This window comes from Uranotaenia lowii, chromosome 2, assembly GCF_029784155.1.
Source record: "Uranotaenia lowii strain MFRU-FL chromosome 2, ASM2978415v1, whole genome shotgun sequence".
NCBI classification, from domain to species: Eukaryota; Metazoa; Arthropoda; class Insecta; order Diptera; family Culicidae; genus Uranotaenia; species Uranotaenia lowii.
In genome coordinates, this window is record NC_073692.1 from 15,035,536 (window position 1) to 15,062,813 (window position 27,278).

At 35.1% G+C, this 27,278-nt stretch overlaps 1 protein-coding gene across 3 annotated transcripts in view; it reads left to right on the forward strand.

Moving 5' to 3' along the window:
- The first annotated feature begins 208 nt into the window (after positions 1-208).
- LOC129747436 (alpha-tocopherol transfer protein-like) overlaps positions 209-27,278 on the forward strand; it is a 47,403-nt gene continuing 20,333 nt past the window's right edge. Inside the window, exon 1 of one of the 3 annotated variants that reach the window (XM_055741663.1) lies at positions 209-465. The gene's annotated coding sequence lies outside the window, so the exon portion shown is untranslated. Of the gene's footprint in view, positions 466-8,855; positions 8,945-17,457; positions 17,958-27,278 lie in introns of those variants that run through there. The other 2 variants (XM_055741664.1, XM_055741662.1) reach the window with 2 other exon arrangements.

Consider the following 27,278-nt stretch of genomic DNA (forward strand, 5'->3'; position numbering starts at 1 on the left):
CCATTACGATGGCTGGGAGCTCGCTTGTTAGTGCGGTTGGAGCAATTCCGCTCCAACAACATTTGAATGCGACCTTTACCTCCATACCTTTGGCGAAGCTTTCGTTCTGGTCGATCGTTTTGCAGTGGTTTTTGTGCGGTACACGATGTTCGAGTATTTACCATCAACGAGTCAGAAGTGCCGCCACCAGCCAGCCAGAGACAGAGGTCAGTCAGTTTCTAACGAATTCTTGCATCGGTCGCGCCTGTTCGGAAGATTTCCGGGTCGAAAAAAAAACTCCCTCTTCATCGTCCGTTCCTGTGGGATAAGACAAGTGTCAGTTACCGCGGGAAAAACATAGCGTCGTTCGTGTCGATCCGTATGATTGAATGTTCCGATTTCCGGTTTGAAAGAAGATTGCGAAAGTTGACGCGTGCAGTGACGAATCGAATTTCATCACAAACCCCCCAGACCACCAAGTACATAGTAAGTGTCGTCCACATACCTACAAGTTTACAAGCGCACAGATCGAGAATGAGCTGGTCATGCTTACCCATCATCATTCATTCGTTCGTTCGAGTCGTTCATTGAATTAACCGTTTGAAGCGACTGCATGGTAGGTAATTGGCGACCGGAATACATATGGTGAAATTTCAAAGCCGACACACGAACTTAAGTCGACGGTGTACTATGATGAGTAGATAGTAGCACACGACCTTCTGCTCCCGGATTAAGCGAAAGTGTTCATAGTAATAAATGGGAGAATAATCTCCGGTTCTGATGGCTGATAACCAGCTCAGGGGTCGCAAATGGCGCTCAATTCTAACCCAGTGGGTACTTACGTAGAGAAAAGTGACATGTTGTTCGACTACAGATGCTTACGATTGAGAATTTTTCTACGTATCTAAATAACTAAAGTCGTTGAAATCTTTCATCGATGCTTTCGCCTTTTCGAAATTGTTTGTCACTTCTCGACAGTTTTGTCCCTTCTTAAATTTTTGTCACTATAGAAGTTTAAGTAATTTTGGTCATTTTTGTCATGTTTGTCACTATTGTCATTTTACCCATTTTGGTCATGCTTTTCATTTGTGTAATTGTTGTCATTTGTGTCATTTTCTGTTTTAATTTTGGTCGCTTCCATCATCTATGTTATGTTATGAAATTTTTGTAGCTGTATAGCTTTGAATTTTTTTCGAGATTAGTCGGTTTTATTATTCAAATCTTTTTTGTCTATCCGTCATTTTGATATTCAGTGCCATTCTTGGTATTTGTGACAACCTTGTTATTCATGTAATTTTTGTCTTTTTGCTATTTTTTTCTTTTTTTACATTTTTTTCATCTTGGCATTTTTTGTCTGTTTTTTAAATTTTTATAATTTAATAATTTGTTATTTTTTTGGTTATTTTTGTAACTTGCGTGTTTTTGTCATTATTGTTTGTTATTATTAAAAATTTCGTTATTTTCGTCATTCGTAATACTTGAGATTCACGGCATTGCAATGTTGATTTTTTTTTATCATTTTTGCATTTATATCGCATTTGTAATTTTGATCATTTTCATAATATGTTTCAATTTTTTTTTACTTGAGCGAATTTAGTCAATTTAGCTTTTCTGTAATTTTTGGACATTTTGCATTTTTGGAATATTTCTTTTTTTGTGAATTTTTGAATTTCTATTCCCGGTTTTTTTAATCACATCAAAGGAGAAAGGTTTTCGGTGGTACTCTAGGGTGGCAATGGATGTACGGGAAAATGTCATGATCAAATTTTGAAAACCGACCATAAACATTTTGTAGATTGTCCCAAAAAAGTGACCTGTGTGAAATATCAGCTCTATCGGACTTGATTTAGGGGTCAGTGTTTTTCGACATATTAGTCTTTATTTTCTTGGAACAATGTTTTGATTGATCCTACGTTTCGATGCTGATTCCCATCTTCATCAGGGGAATTTAATTATTTTAATAATTTAGATATTTCTAAGAAATGTGTGTTATTCTGTTCTTCTACTAATAATCTATCGTTTTTGTAAAATTGCTATGCTTATGTGAAGCTTATTGTTCACTTTTTTCTTCTCTAATCGTTTTTTAAACTTGTTTGGATTATTCGTATGATTTTTTGTGATTAAACTTTTAAAGCGGTTTAATTTCCAAAATTGCTACCAATATAGTTATCAGCTTGCTTGAGTCATGATGGTAAGCTCCACAGGATCAAGAAAATAAAAACTGATAAGCCGAAAAACAATTATATTAAATCATTAAGTCGTTAGTCGACCTCTCTAAAAATGTCCTAAATTTAAAGTTCGATGCAAAATGACTTAAACATTCATGAAAGTAGCGATTTTGTGTTATCTCGCAACAAATTTTTGGCCAGAAGTCGTTTTCCGGAAAACCGGCTGTTCCAGAAAGTCGATTTTGGGTAACATTTTTTTAAAAATATTTTTATTGTAATTTTAGTTCAGTGAGCGAAATAAGAATAGCACCACTATGTGTTTTACTTGTTAAAATATGAATGATTGAAAATTACGAAAATTTTCTTCCACAGATTGTTCTGAATTGCTTAACGGATAAATCAAGCATAAGTTTACTTTTTTTGGACGTAGCAATTGGCGTTGAGGACCAAAAATGTGAAAAAAGGGTGCGAAATAAGAATAGAACCACTTGAGTTTTTCTAAAAAAAACATGATTATTTTAAAAAAAATTCTGTGTAACAGTTAATAATAATGCTTCTTCGAGTTATTTGAATACATAACTGCATTTTAGGAGTTTTCCAGAATTCCAAAGGTTTTAAAAGGCTTTAAAATGGGGGTTTTAAGAGATGCTCCTCTAGCGTTAAGGAATAAGATATTTGAGATATGAAATTTTATCAAACTGCTTGATTTCTTCATTAACATTCATAAGTATGATGCAAAATGATGAAACATAGATTTGAGTCTGAGTTTGAATTCAAAAAGCAGGTTGGAATTTAAAAATACTAATATTTTTTTAATGGTCAGTTTTAAGTCATAGATGGCAGCACTATCTTGCCATTTAACCATGTTGATGCCCATTTTCGAATAACCGGGATTCATAGGGAGTGCTGGATGATTTTGGTCAAGAAATAAATACATGTACCGTGCGAGCGCTTTGGAGATTCTAAAATCACTAAATCAAAAAAAAAAAAAAAAATTAGAACTGCATCAAGGTCACTTAAAGTGAATTTTTTGGACCGATTATTACACAGCAAAAAATTTCTAAAAGTATACGCAATCTAAAACAAGAGTGATCTATTTTTTCACCAATGTAATTCAAATAAGATGTAGTTTTACACTCTTTTCGATCTATTTTTGGTTCGTTGGTATAAAATTAAATTTGTATGATTCTAACTTACATGCCCTGATCTTAAAAATATTTCTTAATATAAAATTACACCGAAAATAATGTCAAACATGACAGATTCATTGTTTTCATTTCATTCGCGACGTAAGTTTGTTTATACTCTGACTCGAGGTTGTGGTTTATTGTGCGTGTATGTAGCCAAAATTTCTTCCGCAGTTAACGTTGAATCCCTCGCGGTGAAAACTCTTTCAGATTGTTGAATTAAAAAGTGGTAAGTTAGATAAATGAAATAAAATAGTGGAACTCAAAAATGCCCTTCCGATTTCAGGGATGATGTCGAATTTGTCTCGTGTCATCGAATCATCGAATAAAACAATAAATCCAGTCTGACCCTGACCGTTATGGGGGTGATTTTTTAATGCATGAAGTATTAGAAATAAAAGTTAATTGAAACGACTCATGTGGCGAATTTTTTTAAAAACATGCTATATTAAAAATATGAATATTTAATAAAGATTTCCAGTATTTACGTAGTGAACCTCCATATAAGAGAAGCGACGTCTGATCCCTCTTAAAATGAAATATGTGGCAACATAGCCGAAATCTTGGGTAAAAAATCCTCAGCACTTTTTTTCGCTTCAATTTTCAAGCTCTAAAGTGAACGCTCCTCTAATCCAACAAAACAACATTGAATTGGATGCCCGAAGGATCGCGATAAACGGTATGAATGACTGGAATTTCGTTAACAATCAGATAGTTTTCTAACTTGGAACACGATCCACCGAAGCACTGAAAAAAACTGCACCTTATCATAAATTCATATGACGAGCTTTAAAATTATCTGTTTTACCTAAAACAACAATCGCAACACTCTCCTTGGTTGAGTTTTCAATAAGAAAGGTAAAAGTGCTACGACAAAAGCTCGGATCGATTGGAATCGATTTTGACAGTTCTTTTGTATCGATTGGAATTTTTTGTTTTGGACGTCGCTTCTCTTACATGTAGGTTCACTATATTTACGGTAATATATTTTGAAATTTACATCCCTGTGTATTTTTACACGACAGTTTATGGCATCCGATTTCGTGCATTGTTTTCGATTTAAATTTACACGCTCGCCGTAGAAATTTAGATCAAAAGCGATGTTCCGTTTTCGTGCATCGTTTTCGATCTAAAATTACACGAATTTATCTTGCTGTGTAGAATGAAGTTATACTTTGCGATGGAGCTTCATGGACTAGACGACTAGCAGTATTTTTGGTATGATTTGCAATTGAATCGGAATTTGAGATGAGCAGGAATTTTGGCGGTTGTACATTTTTGTGCTGATGATTCTTTTGCAAATCCGAAAAAGCTTTCTGCAGCGTGATCTTCCACGAAACTGTGATAGGAAAATACCTCAAAATGATGAATATGGGCCTGAATTAGCCTGGAAAATCAATATTGAGACTAAATTTGGTTTTAACTGCAAGATAGTGCTGCCATCTACGACTTGAAACTGCGAAAAAGTGTGGTTTGCTGAACAAAATCAAAGTTTTTGATTTCTAACCTATTTTTCCTGATTAAAAATTAATCCTGAATGTTTGTTTCATCATTTCACGTCATTTTAATGAAAAAGTTAGTAATTTGATAAAGAATTACAGCTCAAATGTCTAATTCCTTAACGCTAGAGGAGCATATCTTAAAACCCCCATTTTTAAACCTTTGAAAACCTTTGGAATTCTGGAAAACTCCTAAAATGCAGTTATGTATTCAAATAACTCGAAGAAGCATTATTATTCACTTTTACACAGTAAATTTTAAAAAATAATCTTGTTTTTGTTAGAAAAACTCAAGTGGTTCTATTCTTATTTCGCACCCTTTTTTCACATTTTTGGTTCTCAATGCCAATTGCTACGTCCAAAAAAAGTAAACTTATGCTTGATTTATCCGTTAAGCAATTCAGAACAAACTGTGGAAGAAAATTCTCGTAATTTTCAATCATTCATTTTTTAACAAGCAAAACACATAGTGGTACTATTCTTATTTCGCTCACTGTATTTTTTGTAAAACTTTGATATATTATCCATTTGATCAATTTTGTAATTTTAGTCATTATAGTGGATAATTGCTTTTCTTGCCATTCTTGGAATTTTTTTATGTGTTTTTTTTTGTATTTTTGTATTATTTTATTCTTTATAATCTTCATTATTTTTATCATTTAATAATTAAAAAAATGTCATTCTTGTAATTTTTTTTTGTCTTTTCGTCATTTTGTCATTTTTTTCGAATTGGCCATTTATGTCATGTTTGCCTTTTTTGCCATTTTGGCAAACTTTGTCATTTTGGTTTTTGTTTTAAATTTTTTGTCACTTTTGTCATTTTTGTCATGTTTATCATTTTTGGCATGCTGGCCATTTTCATCAATTTTGTTAATTTTTTAATTTTTGTCATTTCCATTTAATTTTTCTTTGATTAAAAAAAGATTACTTTGTTTCAAAAGAAATAAGCAATTAAACCATTTACTTAGAATCAAATAATTTATTCAAAACCAAAGTCTAAAAATATTTAGTTAAAGAATTAACTCTCTCCTTAAAAAATTATTCCTTGAATCAAAAGTGAAATTCTTTAATTCAAATAAAACAGAGGTTTTGTTCAAAAAAATTAATGTTTTGAATCAAAATCAGTTTTGTTTTATTTCAAAAGCCTGCGTGTAGTCTTATGGAGTTTGTAGTATTTGTAGTTTTGTTAATTTTAGCCTCTTTCATTTTGTTTTTTAAAGGGTGTCCACGATAAAATTGCAACACACAAAATTGATTCGCAAAATTCGAATCTTCATCCGATTGCCACCACATTTTCAGGGATTAAAAAATAATTATTAAACTTCATTTTAAAATTTTACTTGTAATTTATTTACAGTCCATACGAAAATGCCCTCACCTTGGCCTTAATCCTGGCCATAAAATTCTGCACAACCTGTGAATCAACCGTTTTTTCTCATGTAAACCCGTACTTTCTTCAGTTTCTCAACTGTCTTCACAACCTTAGGTCGTTTAAGAAGGTGCTGCTTTATAATCACCCAGTTCAACAAGGCCAAAACTGAGGCTGGGTTTCGAACGTTCAAGGTACAAAGGTCCCTATCTTGACGAGAAGCAGAACAAGTTCGTCAAAACCCGTGCCAGAAAGTTGTTCTTCAACATGCTGACGAAAGTTGAATGCTGCATCATGGAAGACGAAAGATATGTGAAGGCCGACTTCAAAAAGATCCCTGGTAACCTATTTTTCACGGCCAAGGATAAGATCAGCATGTCCGCCCTTAGAAGTTGTCCAAATTTGCGAAGAAATTCCTCGTTTGGCGGATCAGGGGCCTTTTGTACCTTGAACGTTCGAAGCCCAGCAGGGGTGCCAGGTGTCCTGATTTATCAGGATTTGTCCTGATTTTCGAGACACCGTCCTGATTTTTCAAAAATGCTTGATTTGTCCTGATTTTTGAAAAATGGCCCTTAAAATGTCCTGATTTGTCCTGATTTTGTGAAAATATCCAAATCATACTAAATTTATTGTTAAATGATAAGAACATCAAACCAATCTTAAATAAAATAGTTTAACCAGTTAAACCAATAGATTCTTTGATTTAAATGACATTTAAATGAGGTATTTTGATATTAGCTGCAGGCCAGCCAAGGTTATTCTCGCTTCAGTTGCATAATTCGAGGCGTCTTCAGCACCTATATTTTGCCTTTAGTTATGCAATCTAAGCAGAACTGCATTTTGTTTTCACCAATTTGGTGGTGTCCTGAAAAATCCTGATTTTTTCTTCGCGGTGTCCTGATTTTTTACAAAACGACCTGGCACCTCTGAAGCCCAGCCTTATAGTTTTGGTCTTGATGAACTGGGTGATTATAAAGCAGCACCTTCTTATACGACCTGAGATTGTGAAGAGAGTTGAGAAACTGATGAAAGGATTATGGGTTTACATGCAAAAAACGGTTGATTCACAGGTTGTGCAGAATTTTATGGCCGGGATTTGGTGGCAATCGGATGAAAACTCGAATTTTGCGAATCAATTTTGTATGTTGCAATTTCATCGTGGACTGGACACCCTTTATTTGTCGTTTTGAGTATTATTTTTAAATTTTGGTCATTTTAATCGTTTTTGTAATGTGAATGAAGATTTTCAACGTTGTTATCAGCTTTGTAATTTAAGAATATTATGTTTTTTTTGTCAGTTGAACATTTTAACATTTTTTTAATTTCATCATCTATGCTGTATAGTTTTCCTTTTTGCATTTTTTCCTTATTTTTTTTTTGCTAGAGGTTTGTCATTATTATCATTTAAGTCATTTTTGCCTGACAGTTAATTTTGTGTTGTGTTTTGTTAGTCATTGCTAGCCTTGTCGTTTTGTCATTTTCCTTCTTTTTAAATTTTCTATATATTTGTGTATTTTTTGACACTCTTATAATTTTTTGTTTTAAATTTATGATTTTGGTCATTTGTATCATTTTGATAATGTTTATCGTGGCTGTAATTCTTGTCATTGCTACGTTTTGAATTGTGTCATGTTTTGAGTTGAGTACGTATGTAGTTTTTCATATACTTACAATACAACTTAATATCATTTTAGTAATTTTTCGAAAAAAAACTAGAATGTAAAATTTAGATTTTTAAAACTTTTTGTGAGAATTTTAAAACCGAATCCGAAATTTGATGATTCATGTTTCATGATTGGTGTTGATATTCAATTTTTAAAAGAAATATTATGAATTTTGGTTTGAGGTTTATATTTTAAATTATAACCGTCACGAAAGTAGGTCGAATGCTTGAAAAAAAAGGAAATTAGCAGTCACACAGCACGAGCATCGGCGGCGTGCGCACTTATTACTCATTCATTATGGCGTTCTGTTGTTCAGCCCGGAAAGATAATTCCTTCGATGTTATCGCCGTGGAAGATGCAATTCTGTGCAAATGATAATTTTCCAAAAGGTCGTGAATGATGAAAAATTACTGATTGCATCATATTCTAATCACCACTGGTTAAGCCGTTGAGGCGCTCAATTAAGTTTTCATCGGCATCTGAGTAGCTTTTGTGCGCAAGATGGCAGTTTAGTCAAACGTTGCGTTTCCTATAGGTATAGGTTCATATGTGCAATATTATTACTTCAACAGACGACTGGTGGACTCTGAACTGACTAATCAACCGGCAGTTCAGATATAGATATGTAAATGTATTCTAGCGTAAATTTTTCGAGCGGCCTATTTTAGAAATTTTAGAAATACGATTTTAGTACATGTGCGATGGAAATAATTACAGCGAAAACCGGAGATGATGATCTTTCGACATCCACTAAATTCACTATCCTTTGGAAAAATGAGGCACCGGTTCCGAGATCTCCTATAGCAAAACAAATGAGGAAGATGGTGACGCAGCGAGTATTCATCATCCCAGCCACAACGGACAAACCTTTGAACCCAAACAGCAAGGTGGCTACCCCGTACTTAGCGGTGATTATCGTGTCACTCGGAATTAGTACTTTACGCTGAAAAGTTTGCTGGCTTTGCTCATTGTGGGACTGAGCACGGTCGTTTAACTAGTTTTTGCTAGTAGTTGGCAGACTCGGTGAAAGAGTTGTTGTTTTTGTCAAGTTATCGAGTGTTGAATCTTCCAGTAAAAAGTAAGTAGTTGAGTGACATTTTCAGGAATGCTACCGAATCTGCTACCTAGGGTTTTTTCATAGTTGAAGACAAAAAAAAATCACAGTGCCACCGAATAACAGTTCCAGGAGCTACTTCCCACCATGACGAATGCGTCTGCATGTTAGAGATTTTTCATTTTTCTTAGTAAGCTTATCCCAAGTAACAATTTATGGTCAGCAAAACTTCGTTAGAACTTTAATAAAGCTAAAATCTGGCTATCATGCTTTGAAATTTTGGTCACCAAAGCTTTTAAAAAGCTATTATTATAGCAATTTTTGTTTTTTTTCGATTCTGTGATTTCTCGGACCTTTTTTTTTTTTAATTTTCCCAGCAACCATGATGGTTGATGAATGATAATTATAATTATTGAGATATGATCTGGTAAAATTAATAGCCCAAAAACAAATGTTTTATTAACCATATTATGAGCTTCTTTTCTACTGTCAGTCAAAGTTTTAGGTAAAATGTGTATGAAATAATATCACAGAGAACAGATATACAAGCTAGTTCACGAAACGTGTGTAAAATTTCCAACGATAATTTTGAACATTTTTATTTGTTTTTTGGCTGGGCCTTTTCGAAAATTGGCCACTTGAAAATTTGATTTGTAACTTTTGAACGGCGCAATAGATGGCACTATTTCAAGTCAATTTCTGACGTATTTTTTAAATGTCAGCATTTGAAATTTTACACACTTTTTGGAAGATTTTCTGTTCGAGCTTGTACGTCTGTTCTCTGTGATAATATCTTAAAATAAATGTGCCTCCTTAAATCTGATGGTCAATCATGATGGAATTGATGGAAAATAGGCCTGAAAAAATATTTTTTTAAATACTTGCATTGTGAATCCATCAACATGGCGTCATTTTGTGCCCTTCGATTTTGGAACCAACATGGCTGGCGTCAGTCAATTCAATGCTTAATAGTTTTTTTTTATGGTCAAATAAGCTTACCAATGACACGCTTACGATGAGTCCCTCATTTCTGAGTTGTTAATCATTAGTAGTACAATAAATGAAGACAGATTTTTTGAATGAAAAGGGATTGGTTGTGAATGACCCTTGAAATAAACCATGAGTTGAAGTCAAATTTCGTTGTCTGACGCCATCTTAAAATCCAAGATGGCGGCTTCCGCTGACCTTTAAAATGTTGTAAATGACTTAAAATCGCATGAAACCCTACCAATATCATAAGTATTGGGTGAAAGGGCTAAGCCAGTAGAATTTGAATTTCACTATCTGACGCCATCTTGAAATCCAAAATGGTGGCTTCCACCCAACTTTAAATGCTGTAAATGACAAAAATTTGCATTAAACCACCAAGAGTAAAGGGTATTAGATGAAAGGGCTAAACAAGAAGAAGTCGAATTTTTCCTTTCCGAGATGACGGATTCCGCTGAACTTTGAAATGCTGTTAATCAATGGAGATCAAATGAAACTCCACAATATGAGTATTGAGAGAAATAGCTAAACTAGTAGAAGTCGGATTTCGCTATCCGACGACATCATAAAATCCAAGATGGCGGGTTCCACTGAACTTTAAATGATTTCAATCACTGAAAACAGCATGAGACCCTCCACATCAGTGGTTTTCAAACTTTTTTCACTCACCGCCCCCTTTTGCAAAGTCAACGCTCTCCTGGGCGAAAACCTATTAAAAAATGAAAATATGGATCTTTGAAAAGTCGTTAGCTTTTGGTTTCACGTTGTTGTAAGGCTTAATTCAAAACTCATTCAAATTTATATAAAGCCCTCAGAGTCAAAAAGGTAGGAGGTAATAAGTTAAAAAATGGTCAAACATTTCTAATATTTCGAAATATATTTCATGATTTTTCAGATTTTTAGCATTTACACACTATTTTGTTCGAAAGAAAAGCGTAATTTTTTGAAAAATATATGGAAAATGACCAAACATAACAAATTAAAAGCACGTTTTCTCAAAATTAGCTTTAATGCACTATACTAAGGTTGCCGAGATATTTTATCTGAAAATCTACCATATCCGGGCATTTGATTTCAAAATTGTCGACCAATAACCCGGGTAATATCCAGGCAAATTATGTCAAAACCCAGGAATTTCTTAACAAAAAATCAAGAAAAAAAACTTGAAAAACAAATTTCCGTCATTATTTATCAGCAGTTTTTAATCGCATTCAAAAAACTTTTCATGGGTATTTCCATAAAATGTGCTCAAAAAATTTGTTTTTGGATGCATAGATAAAAATTTTAACAACACCATTTGTTTTAATTTTGTTTGTTTTGGCAAATGAAGTGAATAATTCTGGGCAAAATCTGGGCGCTACCGGACCTGACCAGGGTTTTGTCGAATTTTTCATCAAATATCCGGGCAAATCTGAATAAAACTGGGCAATCTGGCAATCTTAGCTTATAGCCTTTTGGCTCTAAAAGTCTCATTTTGCTACAAACCTCCGGTAAACACTTAATTTTGTGTAAAGTTTCCAAGACACCTACTTAAACTAATGAATTATTTTGATATTAAATCATATATCCTAAATTCCGGTAAAACAAATTTTTATTCACTATTAATTTGCATTTGTGTTGATAACTAAATTGCATTATTGGATACAAATTAAATACTTCCAAGCCGGTAAAATAACGTAAGAATAGTATTAGCATTCATGGGTCTTAAAGTTAAAATTAGATTCTAATAGCGGAATCCAGGCTATATCTATTAGTGATAACCGAAAAGATTATAAGTTTATCCATGGCAAATGGCACAATTGATTTTTTGAATCGATTGAAATAAAAATGAACAAATAATAACTTAAAATAAAAATTCTCTAATCTAAAATAATTCTTACATATTTTCTTTCAAAAAAAATCTACATACTAAATCACAGATGACGCCTTTTATGCATATTTTTTGGAGGTATTTTCTGTTAAGCAGATTTTTTGAAAAAATACCTACATTTTAAAGAAAATCAAGCATTGCCATCTAAAATAATTCTAGTTTAAGTAGGGGAGAGTGGGGTAACGTGGGCCACTTTGAATATCTCAGATGTGTGTTGAGATAAAAATCTCAATCCAACTGTCATCGTCGTCGCTTTGCTCAGGTATATTTTGCTTGATAGTGTTGACTTAAATACGCATGATATGCTTCGTTTATTTATCAAGCAAAAAAAAGTTAAAAAAATTTACTTACAAAATTAGAAAAGGACTAGCTGATTGCATTGATGGAGAACCTGAACTTCGTAACAAAAATATGCTCATACGCTAATGGTATGAGTTTTGCCATGTTCTTTCACGTGGAAAATGAATTTTTGATGAAACATCAAAAAGTCACTCAAACGCAACCAATTTGCAAATCATAGCTTGTGGGGAATCGTGGGCCACACGTCTTGGGTCATCTATATCATTATGTAGTGATTATGTTTCTATACACATTCAAAACTTAAAATACATTTTACCTATCTGTAAAGTTCTCTTGTGCCAAATGAAGGGTCGAGAAAAATGTTTTGTCCATTCCATATAAGGAATTTTGCAAAACGTTCGCGAGCCAGGTTTTCGAATCTATTCGATCATACACATGTCACTTTTTTATTTCTACATCTGAAATAGCTTTAAAATATCGAAATGAATTATGAAATTACAGATTTGTGTCAACTCATAAGCTCTGCATGTTATTTGGTCAATTTGGATTTGGTGGCCCACGATTCCCCACCATTTTTCAAAATCCAAAAAATATTACTTTTTTTCAAACAGTCATAACTCGACGAAAATAACTTATTAAAAATTTGAAAAAATTGCCAATTGATACCTTAGAAACCTTGTAGAAAATCTCACCATTTTTTATTTTCATTTTATCTTTTATCTTAAAGAAGTTATGCAACAAAGAAAAAAAATGGCCCATGATTCCCCACTCTCCCATATAACCCAAAATAATCTTACCAAACAAGATTAACATGTGGAGCGAATACAAAATCTGTGACAATATAAAAAAATCCTAAATTTACATCTAAAAATAATCATTGAGATACTGGAACCAAAATTTGTTTTAATGTTCAGCCTGTTGTACAGTTTTGTAACGTAATTTAATTTTTTGCATCGAACTTACTCGTTGTTATTACACATCTACGTTGTTTCGTGATTTGTGAAAATGTTAATTACAACCTCACCGCCCCCCCCTGAGCCTTTCCAACGCCCTTCAAATTTCAACATTGAGCTCACCGCCCCTCTGGAAGCTCTCAACGCCCCCAAGACGGTAGGGACCACTTTGAAAACCACTGCTCCACATTATGGGTATTGAATGAAAGGACTAAACTAGAAGAAGTCGAACTTCGCTTTCTGACGCCATCATTAATCCAAGATGGTGGCTTTCGCTATTCTTTTCAATGCTGTAAATTACTGTTACCCGGATCGGAACGAACATCGCAACCGGACCGATTACTGTCAAACTATTAGTTGTCAGTTTGAATCTATCCGGTTTCCCTTCGAATTCTCTTGGATTTTCCCGACCATTTCTCCGCTGCCATACAATGACAGAAATCAAAATCGATCAGTTCGAATCGGTTCGGTTTCGATTCGAATTCTGTCAGTTTTACTTGGCGGGACCAGAGATGCCAACTGCCAACTGACGAAAGTTCAAAAAGTCTGGAAGATCCAGACAAAATCTGGAAGGTTGACATCACTGGCTAAACTGTCAATCGAAAACGATTCGAAACGTACGTCAAATATTTATTTTTTCTCATCGGTTCGGTCGGCAGGTACGTGCGTGCGCGGCTGAAATCTTTTTTGAAACCGCAGGAGCAGCAGTATCATGAAACTGGTTCCGTTTGTTTGGAGCTGCAGTGGAAGGAAACCATCATCGAGCGAAAATGGAACAACCATCAGCAGCAGCCTCAGCTTTAGCGCTTGTTGTGGATGAAAGTTGTCGTTGTCGTCTATGCTTTTCCGTGGAGGACCTTTCCTGTTCTCTCTTCCCTGCACAAGGTAACCCTAGCCGGGAGGTGATCGACATGATACTGGATTGCACCTCGATACGGGTAAGTCCGATTCGGTAGCGTAGCCTAACCATAGTATAGTAACGCGTGTTGTTTTTGTTTTGTTCTTGTTTCTTTCTTGACTCAATAGATAACCTTGGAGGAGGACTTCCAAATGTCGAGAACCCGGTAGAACAAGTTAGACTGGTTCGGGTGAATTGGAACCGGATCCAACAAAATTTGAGGATACAACCGAAAACCAGCTTCCCATCGAAACGCTCGAAGCATAACTCGAAGTTGTGCCACCACAATCGTCACCAGGGTTGCCAACTGTTTTTCGAAAAAGTCTGGAAGATTTTGCAAAAATGTCTGGAAATGTCTGAAAATGTCTGGATAGCTTACTTTTGAAGGTGGTGACCTTTTTTTTTTTTTGGTCTCCAGATCTCCATGTTGCAGATACCACAAATCGTATGTTTCTGTAACTATCATCAGTTCCATGTTCTGTTGGACTACATCTTGAAGCATTTGCCATAATAATCAAGGGATATTCAAATAAGGTAGTATCGAGAGCCATATTGGATTTTTTATGACGTCGCACAAAGGAATGTATAAAAAATTTAAATGCGAATGGCAGAAATTTCAAAGAAAAAAAACCCGTTTTAGAAAGAAAATGAATTCCAATTTCTTTTTGATTGTGTTGTAAGGCCTCCATTTCACTATGTTATGAAATTGTTTGGTCCTTTGAAGATCGCATTATGTTTTTTTTTTCTCATTTTAATAATGTATGCAATATCATCTTGAAGCTAAAACGTGCAATAACGAAAAAAAAAATCAGCTTCAAAAAGGTCTAGCTGATATTTATTGAGAGTTCAACTTATTGTCATGATTTTAATCAAACTGGTTTACCATATTCAATTCTTATGTAGAACAACTAACATCAATTGAAGATTGTTAACTTGATTTACTTAAATGCCAATAAATAATTGTGGTTTTGTGTAAAAGTTTGTTTTTTGATAACTTTATTGTAATAAGGATCTTAAACTGCACTAACTTGATCATTTTCATGGAAAACTTTGAATTAATTTTAAAGTTTTGCAAATTTGAGTAGGGAAAATACACCATTTTTTCGAACTTCGATGGTCTATGTTATATAAAACTAACTCGAAAATCCAACTTTTTTCGTACCGATCTTGGAGAGCAAGTATCCTTCTAGAATAACATGTTTTAAAAGTGGAAAATTTCCAGAAATTCTCCGAGTTATCAACAAAAAATGCAAATTTCCTAGTAAATTAACAGATTTTTCGTGATTGTGACGTCGCTGTATGTACTAATACTAAACCAAGGCTGCCTTGACACTACCTTCTTTAAATATTCTTTGATAATTAATAGCTTTTTCAACCACTTCTGAATGCATAATTCATAAATTCTAATCATTTCCTGTCATATTCTACCATGACCATTTTGAATTTTCATAGTTTCTAGGAACAATTTACGTCCTAACACAAAAGTCTGGAATTGTCTGGAAGAAATGACAAAAGTCTGGAAGTCTGGAAACCTGAAAAAATGTCTGGCAGAAGTCCAAAAAGTCTGGAAGATCCAGACAAAATCTGGAAGGTTGACATCACTGATCGTCACTGCTTCAGCAGATGTTGCTCCATCAAGGGCCAAACAATCATCCCAACCCATCGTCATCTCCAATCGCCATTGGAAGGTTCCAGCACCATGAACCGTCGTAGATCGGAAGATCAGAAACCTGCTATTTTCACCAGCCACGAATCTTGTCATCGGCAACACGATGAAAATCACAACGAAGAGCATTCCGAGACACCGTTGGCCTTCCAGCTGAGGGCCATCTTGTTGCAGCACCGGGCAGTCGCTGCAGCTGCTGCTGCATGCAGTGGAATGAGTAGCAGCAGCAGTGGGACCGCAAGTGGTCCTCCTTCGAGTTTAGCTACCGTGAACAACATTAGCAATAATAGCAATGCAGCTGAAATATTGTGTATTGCAAAAAAAAATATATATTAAACTATCCATAGAAATAATTTTATTGTTTTATTTTCAAAAATTTGAAATCCGAACAGAAATTGACATTTGGGCAGAAAAACAACAAAAACAACAGGGCAAAGCGTTCGGATTTTTTGTCCGATTTCGATCGGAAAACCGTCAATTTTTGACCGGAAAACCATTAGATTTTAGTAGGAAATCTAACCGATTTCCGTCTTGAAACGACCAGGTTGTTTTGACAGCTCACTCGCAAAAACTTATCGTCGTCAGGAAAGTTGTTTCACCAGGGCACTGAATTCGTCGGAAATCGGTTGGATTTCTCGTCAGAATTCTAACCGATTCTCGGGTTGAACGGTTCGAAATCCTACCGATTTTGGGCCGATTTTTCGATCCGGGTAATCTCATGATACATCCGCAATACGGGGTACAGACCCCGTTCGTTTTTCGCAACAAGGCCGAACATTTTGTGTTGCCAAAATCGAATGTTGCCAAAATCGAACGTTTTTTTTCTTAATTTTTTTCTCTTATTTTTACAAAAAAACTATCATAAATATAATTTTTAGTCAATTTCCGACCATTTTTAGTATTTTTTTTAATTTTTTTTCTCATGTTTTTTAATGTATTTTGCACTATTCTTGTTTTGTTATATAATCTTTTTGTTTTTCCCTGTTTTTGTCAACACGCCCGTTAATTTCATTTTGCTAAAATCGAATGTTGCCAAAATCGAACGTTTTTTTTATTTTAATCAGGACGGTTCACGACAATCAGCCCGAATACTGAAAAATCAGTCAACCATCCATGGCTATAAGTATTCAATGTTTTAGATCTCATTTTGAATCCCAGAATGTAATTATTGAATCATAGTTCTATTACTGGTATTAAACCATCATAATTCGCAAAAGCATGCAAGCGAGGGAAAAAATTAGTTTAAAATGGTCTAATCTTCTCATTCAACCTATATTTAAAATTCTGGAAAACAAAACTAAAAACACAACTTTCACTAGCAGTGCAGCAAGAGTCTGCGTCTTTGCGTTGAACCCTTGTGCAGTTATCAATTGACTCTTGCTTGTGCTTTTCCACTGGCACTTCCTGGCAATCAATGAAAGACCTACTGCTCTGATCTGCCTTCGCATTAATTTGCATCCCCAGCGAATCATTCTTGAGATTTTACAGTGCGGCACAAACGACCCCCGTCTATCGGATCTCGTCTCTACTGAGAGTGTTTTGCTTTTTCATTCCGTTTGCCGGTTTGTGATTGCTGGTGGAGTAAATACCAGAAAACAGCACCACAACCAAACCAAACAATTCACCAAACTGAATGCTAATGAGGACATGTGGTGGACCCCCCGATTCCGCTGTTCGCCCCGATTGCTCTCTTCGAAAGTTCGATAAAATTTCCATCCCTAGATTTATTCCATCTTGCCCCTTCCGTCTGTCGTTTGATGTTGTTTTTTTCCCTTAGAACGCCCCAGAAGAGCTGCATATGGCCCTACCAGGGTGCCAGCAGCAGTGCTCCGATTCTGGTCATCAGCCCGAGGCCGGTCAAAGGGGAGCATCCCTTTGAGCGAACGGCTGCTCGTATCTTGTAACTTTGTGCTGTGACTAATAGAAGAGCTACTAACTAATACTACTGCTATATAGAAGGAACCGTTGCGAATGATTAAAGCTTAGTTTCGTTCCAGAAGTGGCACTGAGCACAACTTTTTTATATGTGCATTACCGATTGATTCGTGGACCTCTCACAAAAACGTGCGGAAAAAAACAAGTGATTCAGTAGTGGCTCCAGCAAGTAGAACGAGCAAGACTCCCATTGATAAGCTGCTGATTGGAAGCACAAAAAACCGGAGCACAGGAATCTATATCTGTGAAGTGAAAGAGAAAGCTAGAAAGTGGTGAAAAACATTACTGATAAGCAAATTGAATCCAGCATATTTTGAAAACTTTGCTGAAAATTCTTAAAAAAAAATAAAAACAAATTTACCTGACAGCCGGCAGCCAGTCAGGATATCGGAAGTTTATTGTAGCGGCTCGTTACCATAAACAGTAAGGTGAGTAGGAAAAAAAATTTTTGCTTCTAGACTCGTTCGATCAATATACATTTGAATAGTGCTCAAAATTTATTCAGTGAACCCTACGCAGGTAGTCGTTCAAGTTTTCCTTCAAAACATAACTGTAAATTTTACGTCAGTAACACTACGCAAAACATTAAATTTGAATTATGCAGCCTGTATTCGTCAAAATTCAGAATATGAAGCATATAAAATTAAAAATTTAAACTATTAAATTGGGAATTAAGAATGTTTGGTACGATTCTGAATTCTATATTTCAAGTTATACATATGTTTAGAGCATGTCTATTCTTATATATAAAAATGGAGGCGTTTTCTTTGTAACACCATCACGTATAAACGGTTGGTCGGAATGAAGTAAAATTTGGTATCCGAGGATTTTTCGGGTCAGAGATGGTTTGTATAATAGTTTCAAGAATCTCACTTTTTATGGAAGGGGGGTCCCCATACTAAATCAACTTTAAATAGAAAAGCCGTACAATTTAGTAAGATTAAGCACGATGAAGTTAAGGACGTAAGAATGAAATAAAACATTTATAACGATTTATTTATTTAAAGGTAAAACGAAGTTTACCGGGTCAGCTAGTAGGTGTATATAGTATATAATATGAATTTCTGTCTGTCTGTCTGTCAGAAACTACTGAACCGATTTGTATGAAACTTGGCTGTAGGGGTATTTGGTGCCGGAGAAGGTTCCTATAATAGTTTGAGACCCCTCCTCTTCTCTGGGAGGGGGCAAAGAAACATGTTTGAATAACTCGAGAACTGGTCCATGCAAATGGAACCAAATTTGGCATTGGAATGTATTTGGTGACGGAGAGGAATGATTCTATACTGTTTTACTACCCCTCCCTCCTTCCAGTGAGGAGATAGAAAATTGGGAGGAGGCCTCCCATACAATTTTTAGCATTACTCGAGAACTTATCGATCAAGTGGAATCAAATTTGGCAATTGAGGAATTTGGTGTACGAGAAAGGATTCTAGCATTATTTGAGACCCTTTCCTCCTTCTAATGAGAAGATGGGAAGAAGGGAGGGAGACTTTCATACAATTTGTGTTGCATATCTCGAGAACTGATTGAGCAAATGGAATCAAATTTTGTATCATATGGTTTTTGGATAAGATAAATATTTCTGTGTTTATTCGGTGTCCCTTCATTCCTCCAGTGCGAAGATACGAAGGAGAAAAGTGGATTACTTAAGTGAACCCAAATTTTGCATGGGAGGTACTTGGCTACGAGAGACGTTTCAATGATTATTCAATACTTCTCCCTTCTTCCAGCAAAGAGATGGGAAAAAGATGGGGGGCTCCCATATAAATTGTGATTATACTGTTCATTTTATATCGTGCTTAGACCACTTAGGCGTAATGGGACACCCTATAGAAGCATTCATTGTATCAAATCTAATGTTTTGAGTGCCTCTTGGTACATCTTCGTACCTGAAAAAGCGAAAATTGCGGGGTAAAGTTTCGTCGGTGATCCGTTTATTTTTTTTTTTTCGAAAAAATCATTTTACGGCTTATGTTCTTTTATTTTTTCATATGTTTTTATCGATAAAAAGGAATTTTCATGGAAAAATAGCTCGTAATTTCTTATGGAACCTTGTTGGAGTATGAATATCTTCTAGATGGCCATTCTTTTGTACTGTATATGCATATGACAAACCCTTGTAAGTCTCTCCTTAGAAGTGAGTGAATACCTTTTCAAATTTTTCATTTTTCTATTTTGAAAGTTTTGGAGTTTTGGGGATAATGACATGTTTGGCCATAGATCTTCTAAATCCTTTGCTCAAATTGCATTTTAAGTGTTGTGTAAACTGATAAACTTAAAGATTGGCATTGGAACAAAAACAATTGCCTATATTTTAGTTATTCATTATTGAATTCAAGATCTTTTTTCATACACATGTAGCGTTTTCTTTTTGCGTTGAGAGATCTGGCGTGAGCGCCAGATGTTTCGGAGACTCGCAAACGCAAATCGGGCTTTTCTGATGCGGGTTTCGAAGTCTTTGTTGGTACCACCATCAGTACAAATTTGTCGACAAAAACAAATTTAAATTTGGCTGGAAAATCTCCCAAGCCGTTGCCAAGAAAAATTTTCAACCTGAGATTTGCCCGAAGTCAGCCTTGACATAGGTTTCATCGTCCATCAGAAGACACCCGTCGAACTTGGTCAGCACCTGGTCGTATAGCTTCCGGATTTTGGCCACACTATTCTGTTTTATGGTTTGGCTGTTTGCTACGTCGATAAGAAAAATGCAAAGAAATGCAAAGAAAAATTCCAAAATTTGAAAAAAAAGGTGTTTTTTATTCATTTTCACAGCTTGAACGTTTTATATAATTTGTATTTTTATACTCATTTGAAGATTTTCAACAAGGCATGAAAATAAAAGCAATCATTTTCAATCGAAAATTTTTTCTTTCATTTGACTGTTATGCGGACCGGTCTAAATGTTTTGTTTACTGCCTTTCATAGCAACCTGAAACTTGTAATTTTTCTTTTGGCAGCAAAAAAAGTTAGTCGATTGTGAACTTCCAAAGCAGTCGTGATTCAAATGATTGAATGAAAATTGGAGACCATGGCTATTATACCCTTTTCAAATGTTGGTGCTGATTTGTCATTTATAGTATTTGACATGTTTGATATTTATTCATTATTGTCATTGTTGTCATTTGTGTCTCTTTATGTTAAGTTTTATGATTTTGGTATTTTTATCATGTTCGCCATGTTTTTTTTCTTCTCATCGGTTTTTGGAATTTTTATAATTGATGAAACTGTGTTCATATAATTTTTCCAATTTTTATCATTTACGTCATACAGAATTAATTTTTTAATTTTTGTCATGTTTGCAATTTTTATTCTTTTATCTTTCTTTGTAATTATGTCGTTTTCATAAATATTGTCACATTGAAAATTTTTTATCTTTGACATTTTTGTAAATTTTGTCATTTGTATCACTTTTGTATTTTGTTCAAATTTCGTAATGTGTATCCTTTAGGCAAGTTTAGTCTTTTTGTAGTAATTTTTAACATTTTTGTAAATTCAATCATTAGAATTTTTTTTTTCGAAGTAATTTTAGAAATTTTCCTGGTTTCTGACATTATTACCATTTTTGACATTATTGTCATTCTTGTATTTGATGTAATTTTTGTCATTTTCGTCATTTTGATTTTTTTTAAATTTTTTTGGATTTTTTTTTGCCATTTATTTTAAATTACAGTGATTTTCTTTATATTCGTCATTGATGTAACTTTTGAAAATTTCGTAATTTTTTATTTGTGGTATTTTTTTGTAATTTTTACAAAACCAACAAAAATAAGAAAAAATAGCACGAATAAAAAATTACAATAGTATTTTTTATTTCTCTAATTTCCTTAATATTATTCAGTTTTATAATTTTAGATTCTTTTTGATAATTAAAAAAAGGAGTTTCTGTTCAAAATTTATGTTTTAAACTTGTTCATTTTTATCAAAGAATCTTAAACCAAAACACTTTCTGGCACGCATGGCATACAGGCTTAGGATGGGGGTGATAATGTCAATTTTTCACTGCCGTTTGCATCATTTTGGGCTAAGCGGGATGCAAATCATAGCACTCAGCAAAGGATACCGTTTTTTTTCGTAATATATAATCTGTGGATGTAGAACAAACAGGTGTACTGGGGCAACCGATCTTCGAACTATACATCGTTACCGATGTTAGATAATCTTGTCGAAGTTTTATTTCTTAATTTTTAGTTTGTGCCAACTTTTGATGATTTTTTCAATAATTTACTATCTTCTCACTCATCCACTGCACTACCCAACATGCAAAAAAAGGCAGTTAAATATTAAGTGCGTTAACCTACTGCAAAACATTCTGCCAATAAGAACGTAGCTGCTGGCTATGTGCATCACTGATTGTTTTACGATCATCTTCCGCGAGGCTGTTTCAGAACAGAGAAGCCCCCCATCATGAGTCGCCATGAGAGAGATTCCGGGCCCATTAATCTATGTCTGTTCGTCTTGTATCCGGCGGGGCGGGCGGCAGCTGTAAGCATTCTCACTAGGTTGATGAAAAAATAAAATAAATACAGCTGCTCGTAGTGTGCAGTTGACTCGCGTACAGTTGAGTTTTTTAACTGCATAGATCCCCACCCAATGGCGATGCCACAAAGAAATGACGAATGAGGCAAACACAAAAAAAAATTTGAGAGAAATAAGTCATTGGAATTGCTATTCAACCTCAATATAGAACTGAAAATTAAGTTTTTTTTGTTGTTTCTATTTTTTTCTAGTATTCTTCAAACATTAAATAAAGTTTGTTTTTAAAAACGCAGAATTCTAATTTTATCTTCTTTTTGCAATTTGGAATTCGTCGCATATTGCTGTGGGGAATTCGATGAAATGAGTAATTGCGCTGTTTAAATATCATATCAGGTGCCAATTAGGTCGACCAAAGAAATTCTAAGAATCACATTGGATTGCGTCTACATCTGAAGAGAGATTTCCAAAATACCAGCGTATTTGCATCATTTGTTTGTGCTAACATCATTCGGGTTTGTGAGCTCATGCGGTATCAAGGTATTCCCCCGATCAGACATTCCAGCTCGTCAAGTGCGTCACTTGCGGATAAAAAAAACTGAAGAACGATTCCAAACGCAGGTTCAATCCGCACCATTGACACGTGTGTCAAGAGACAAGATTGCGCGTGGAAGATCAATCCCAAGGTCCATAATCTCTGTTCACCGTCATTCGTCTTGGCATTGTCTTACAACCGCCTGAGCCGGAGTCGGAAATTGTTTCGCCAGAACTGATTATCGTGGGTTTCTCGGGACATTTTTGATTAATTTGTCAGTGACTTCTGAACTGCATTGTGCTTGAGCAGATCTCAATCATTATTTAAAGCGGAATGGAATGGTTTGTCTTTAGTCACACTTTGCGCACCATTCCTGGCGCGATGAATTGTTGACTCGTTAATTGACTGTCGTCGCTGAGAGCTAAGATGAAGCTAGCTACCTAATTATACAGTTCACTCGTTATGACGACAAGCGGAGTGCGCCTGCAAATATCATCCGATCGGTTAATTTGTTTGTTGTATGACTGTGACTCTGTGTGAGGATAATGGAGACAATTACAATTCGAACAACATCTAGTTAAAATGTTAGGAATTCACTGGGATTTTTGCACTCAATCGTTTGAATTTCTACTAAGAACTCAAAACTTTGAACACAAGATTCTACTAAATAAAGAACGTTTATAGAATTTTTATTCAGGAAATCTTCTCGTTCATGAACAGTAAGTGAACATGAAATCTAGAACAAATAACTGCTCAACTGAACCGTGTGGCACGTGCAAGCAGCACTTTATGCTGAACGCATTGCGTCTTGGCGCCTTTTTGCTCGTCCGGCTCGCTCAATTGCACTTGAACTAGAACTTAACGCATCCGTGCCTTTGAACTTTCCTGTGCTTTGTTTGACCGTTTTGCCATCTTGACATAGATTAGATACAGGGGTGGATGCTTCTTTTAAGTAGAAGTGAAAACTAGTTGGGTTTCAAATGCGGGTGGGATTAAAAATTTCAGCTGGTTAGGAACATGTTTCTGCATTTTGAACGAACGTTTCCTGCTTCTACGCACATTATTATGTAGTTTTATTCTTAAAAAAAATGGCAAAGATATCTCATTTTAGGACGGTTTAAATTTTTGAAAAAGTGTATAACTAGCGAACATTCAAAATATTTTGCTTCTTCCTTGTGCTGTTCAAGATACAGCAGTATTATCACAGACAACAGACAGGACACTCCCGTTCCATTCTTCCCTAAATTAGCCAAGAAATCATAATTTTTCATCATTGTAGCCCTGATTATTGTGTTATATTTGTTTACAATCTCTTGCTACCAAAAACTTCCCCAAAACAGGAATCCCTTTAAATAGTGCTAAGGTGATGGTGGTTTTAAATCGGATGGCGGTATCTGAATTTTCGATTTCTGCTCGAAACTGGAAATACATGGACGGAAAACTCCGATCAGTCATAAAATATAGAAGGAATTCGTAAGATACTCCGGTCGTTTCGGTAAGTACCTAGTATCTAACGAGATCATATTCTCGAAAATCTAACGTTTCCATACAGTTTTTTCTGCTGCGTTTAGTAGCGTGAGTTCATTTTTGACGGCTTAGAGAAGGAGACTCTGCATCCGAAACAAAGATTGGCCAGCGCAGAGGTCGAACGGTGGATTAACCAGGAGCGGAGTTTGCATGAGTTACTCTCGTAGCGTGGAGCTTCACCCCGGTTAGCATGCGTGAGATCGCATTCAACTACTGGAAGGACATACTGGCAATTTCGGAACTCAATTTCATCACTGAAACCCGCGTTGAATTAGGTACTCATTTCAACAGAGATAATGGGGGACGTCAAGCTACTGTATTGACACTTGCCATGGTGAAGATTGTCGTCGGATCTCGGAATAAGACTTGTGCCAGTTAGTATCGGGTCGTTTTCTTTTATTTACTGAAGCGGCTCTAGTTTTCATCTGGATGGTCCAGTGTCCATTTCCCGGTCATTTCCCCATTCCCGGGAATCGGGAAATCTGGTGGTTTGTTTCCGGGAAATCCCGGGATCCCGGGAATTATTAAAAGACATGTAAAATATATGCACTTCGATTCAAATATACATAGCGAAAGGTTCGTGCATACAAGCCCATAATTCGTTCAAAATGTACTCTTCATAATGTTATTTTTAAACTAATTTTTAATCAATACATCAAACTGTTTTCAATAATGATAAATTAAAACAGTCAAACAAACTATAAAATAACCTGAAAAAGTAAAATGAAGAATTGATTCATGCAATTTATGGTTAGTTAAAAAAAATCTTTTTATTTTAATATTGTATCATCATATTTTCAAAAAGAACATCAAAATGGTGGTTCCGGAGACTATCAGGCTTTTCCAGAGAAAAAATTTCATACATGTCGGGAATTCCCGGGAATGGAACTATGATTCCCGGGAATCGGGAATTCCCGAATTTTTCAAATTCCCGGGAAATCCCGGGACAGACACGCTACTGAGTAGAGTGTCCATTTCTCGGCCATTTTCACGTTCCTGGGAATCGGGAAATCTGGTGGCCTGTTTCCCGGGAATTCCCGGGAAATATTCAAAAACAAGTTAAATATATGCACTTCGATTAAAATATACATAGCTTATCGAACCTTTCGTGCATACAAGCCCATAATTTGTTCAAAATGTACACATCATAATGTTTTTTAGCTTATTTTTAATTAAATAAATTCAAACTGTTTTCAACAATGATAAATTAAAAACAATCTAACGAACTATTAAAAAAACCTGAATAAGTCAAATGAAGAATTCATCCATGCAATTAGGGGTTGGTAAAAAAAAATGTTTTTATTTGTTTCATTATTCCAACCATTTTTCGTTTTTCTGAACACTTTACATATTTGCTCTTCATATGTAAAAAAAAAAGGATGTATTCTTCATTTTGAGGTTTTGAAGTTCATCTGGCTTTCAAAGCCTTTTGCTACCAGACATGTTGAGAAACTCAGTTGAATTTTTTGGTGTGGGGGAGTGTGGCGGGCCATTAAAAATTTATCATTTAAAAAAAAAAATGTAGTGCATGAATTTTGAGAAAACACAATCTGTCAACCTGCTGCGCGGATTTTCATATATTTTTCGAACTGTTGTGGGTTTTCGGCGTGATTACGGCGTGGAAATACATATAATCTTTTTAAACTACTCTATTTGAATAAAAAAAATGCACCAAATGGCTGCTAAATGTCTACTGCTACTGGAATCGACATATTCTCAATGAGTTTTGTATGAGAACATTTTCAAAAAGAACAATAAGAATGATTCCGGAGGATTTCAGGCTTTTCCAGAGAAATAATTTCATACATGTCGGGAATTCCCGGGAATGAAAAAAAAAGGGAATGAAACTACGATTCCCGGGAATTGGGATTTCCCGATTTTTTTGAAATCCCGGGAAATCCCGGGACGGACACTCTAACTAAGGCTATGATCATTTAGTATCCGGGCACTTCATTTCGGTGATATCTACATTAAAAGAGCTCGGATATGCAAAACTTTAGTAGCGTTGTGTTGGTAATGGAAAGGACTATCTTGCCTATTTTTGATAGATTTTTAAGTTAACGTGTGTTTGAGATAATTACGATGCAAAAAGACATGGTAAAATAAGTTTGCACAAATTTGCTCCCATTACGCATTTTGCGCCTCGAAAATTCTTCATTGTTGACTTTAAAGCTCATGAACTGTTGATTTTTTCTGATTTTTTTTGTACCAAATGGTTAAGAAGTATTAGGATGCTCACGAAGTTCAAACCAAGCATCGTAGTGGAACCCTTGATCTTAAATATGGTAAAAAGTCTATGGTTATTGGGGATAACTGAATGCAGCCTCCTTCAATAATGCAAAAAATCCATTTCCGGTAGGCAAAAAGTGTTGCCTGACTAGTAGACACCAAGTAAATAACTAATAATGATCAGTTCCAAAGATCGTAATCTGTGCATCCGGTTTTTACGCAATATGACAGATGTGTTCTGATGAACAAAAAAATTTATGTTAAAACCGGATTTCAGAGATCAAATTCTTCGAGATGCCTACTCATGAAAAGGTTCCAACCAGATTCCAATTGCTTTTTCCAGGTGAGTTTGTGTAAAATATCATGATTTTGCAAAGGTTTTGCTTCTGTGGTAAAAAAAACTAATCAATACATAACTGAAAAAAGTGTGCAAAGGTAAAAAAAGAGATTTTATGAAAAAGTTAGAATATTTCTTAAAATCATTGATTTTTTTTCATATTTTTACATTAAATGTCATATCAACACCTTCATTCCCTCTATAGAAAGGTTTTCGATCAAATGAATAGTTTTTAAAATACACACGTTTGTAACTGCCCGGATACTAAATGATCATAGCCTTACGACCCTTAATCCCAAAAATCGAAGGTTGGAAGACCCGAAATATTAATTATCTGATGTGCAATTTTCTCAGAAATTCGAATCTGCCGTCGAGTTGCCGTAACTGAAGACATCTAAGTGAAACTTTATTTGGCTCTTATCATCCAGAGAAATTAACAGTCATAGCTTTGTGAAACTTAATATTTTTTTTTTTTGCGGCAGCTTTATGAGAAATCACACGGCCCTTTTGAGGCCAAAATTTCTCACCGCGGGGGAAAGCTTGGTAAATGAAATGGGTAGGATTTGGAGGAGACCGCAATACACCGGGCGAATTAGGAATGTGTCCCACTTAAACTCCGGTTGCTCTCTGACAAGTCAAACCCTGGCG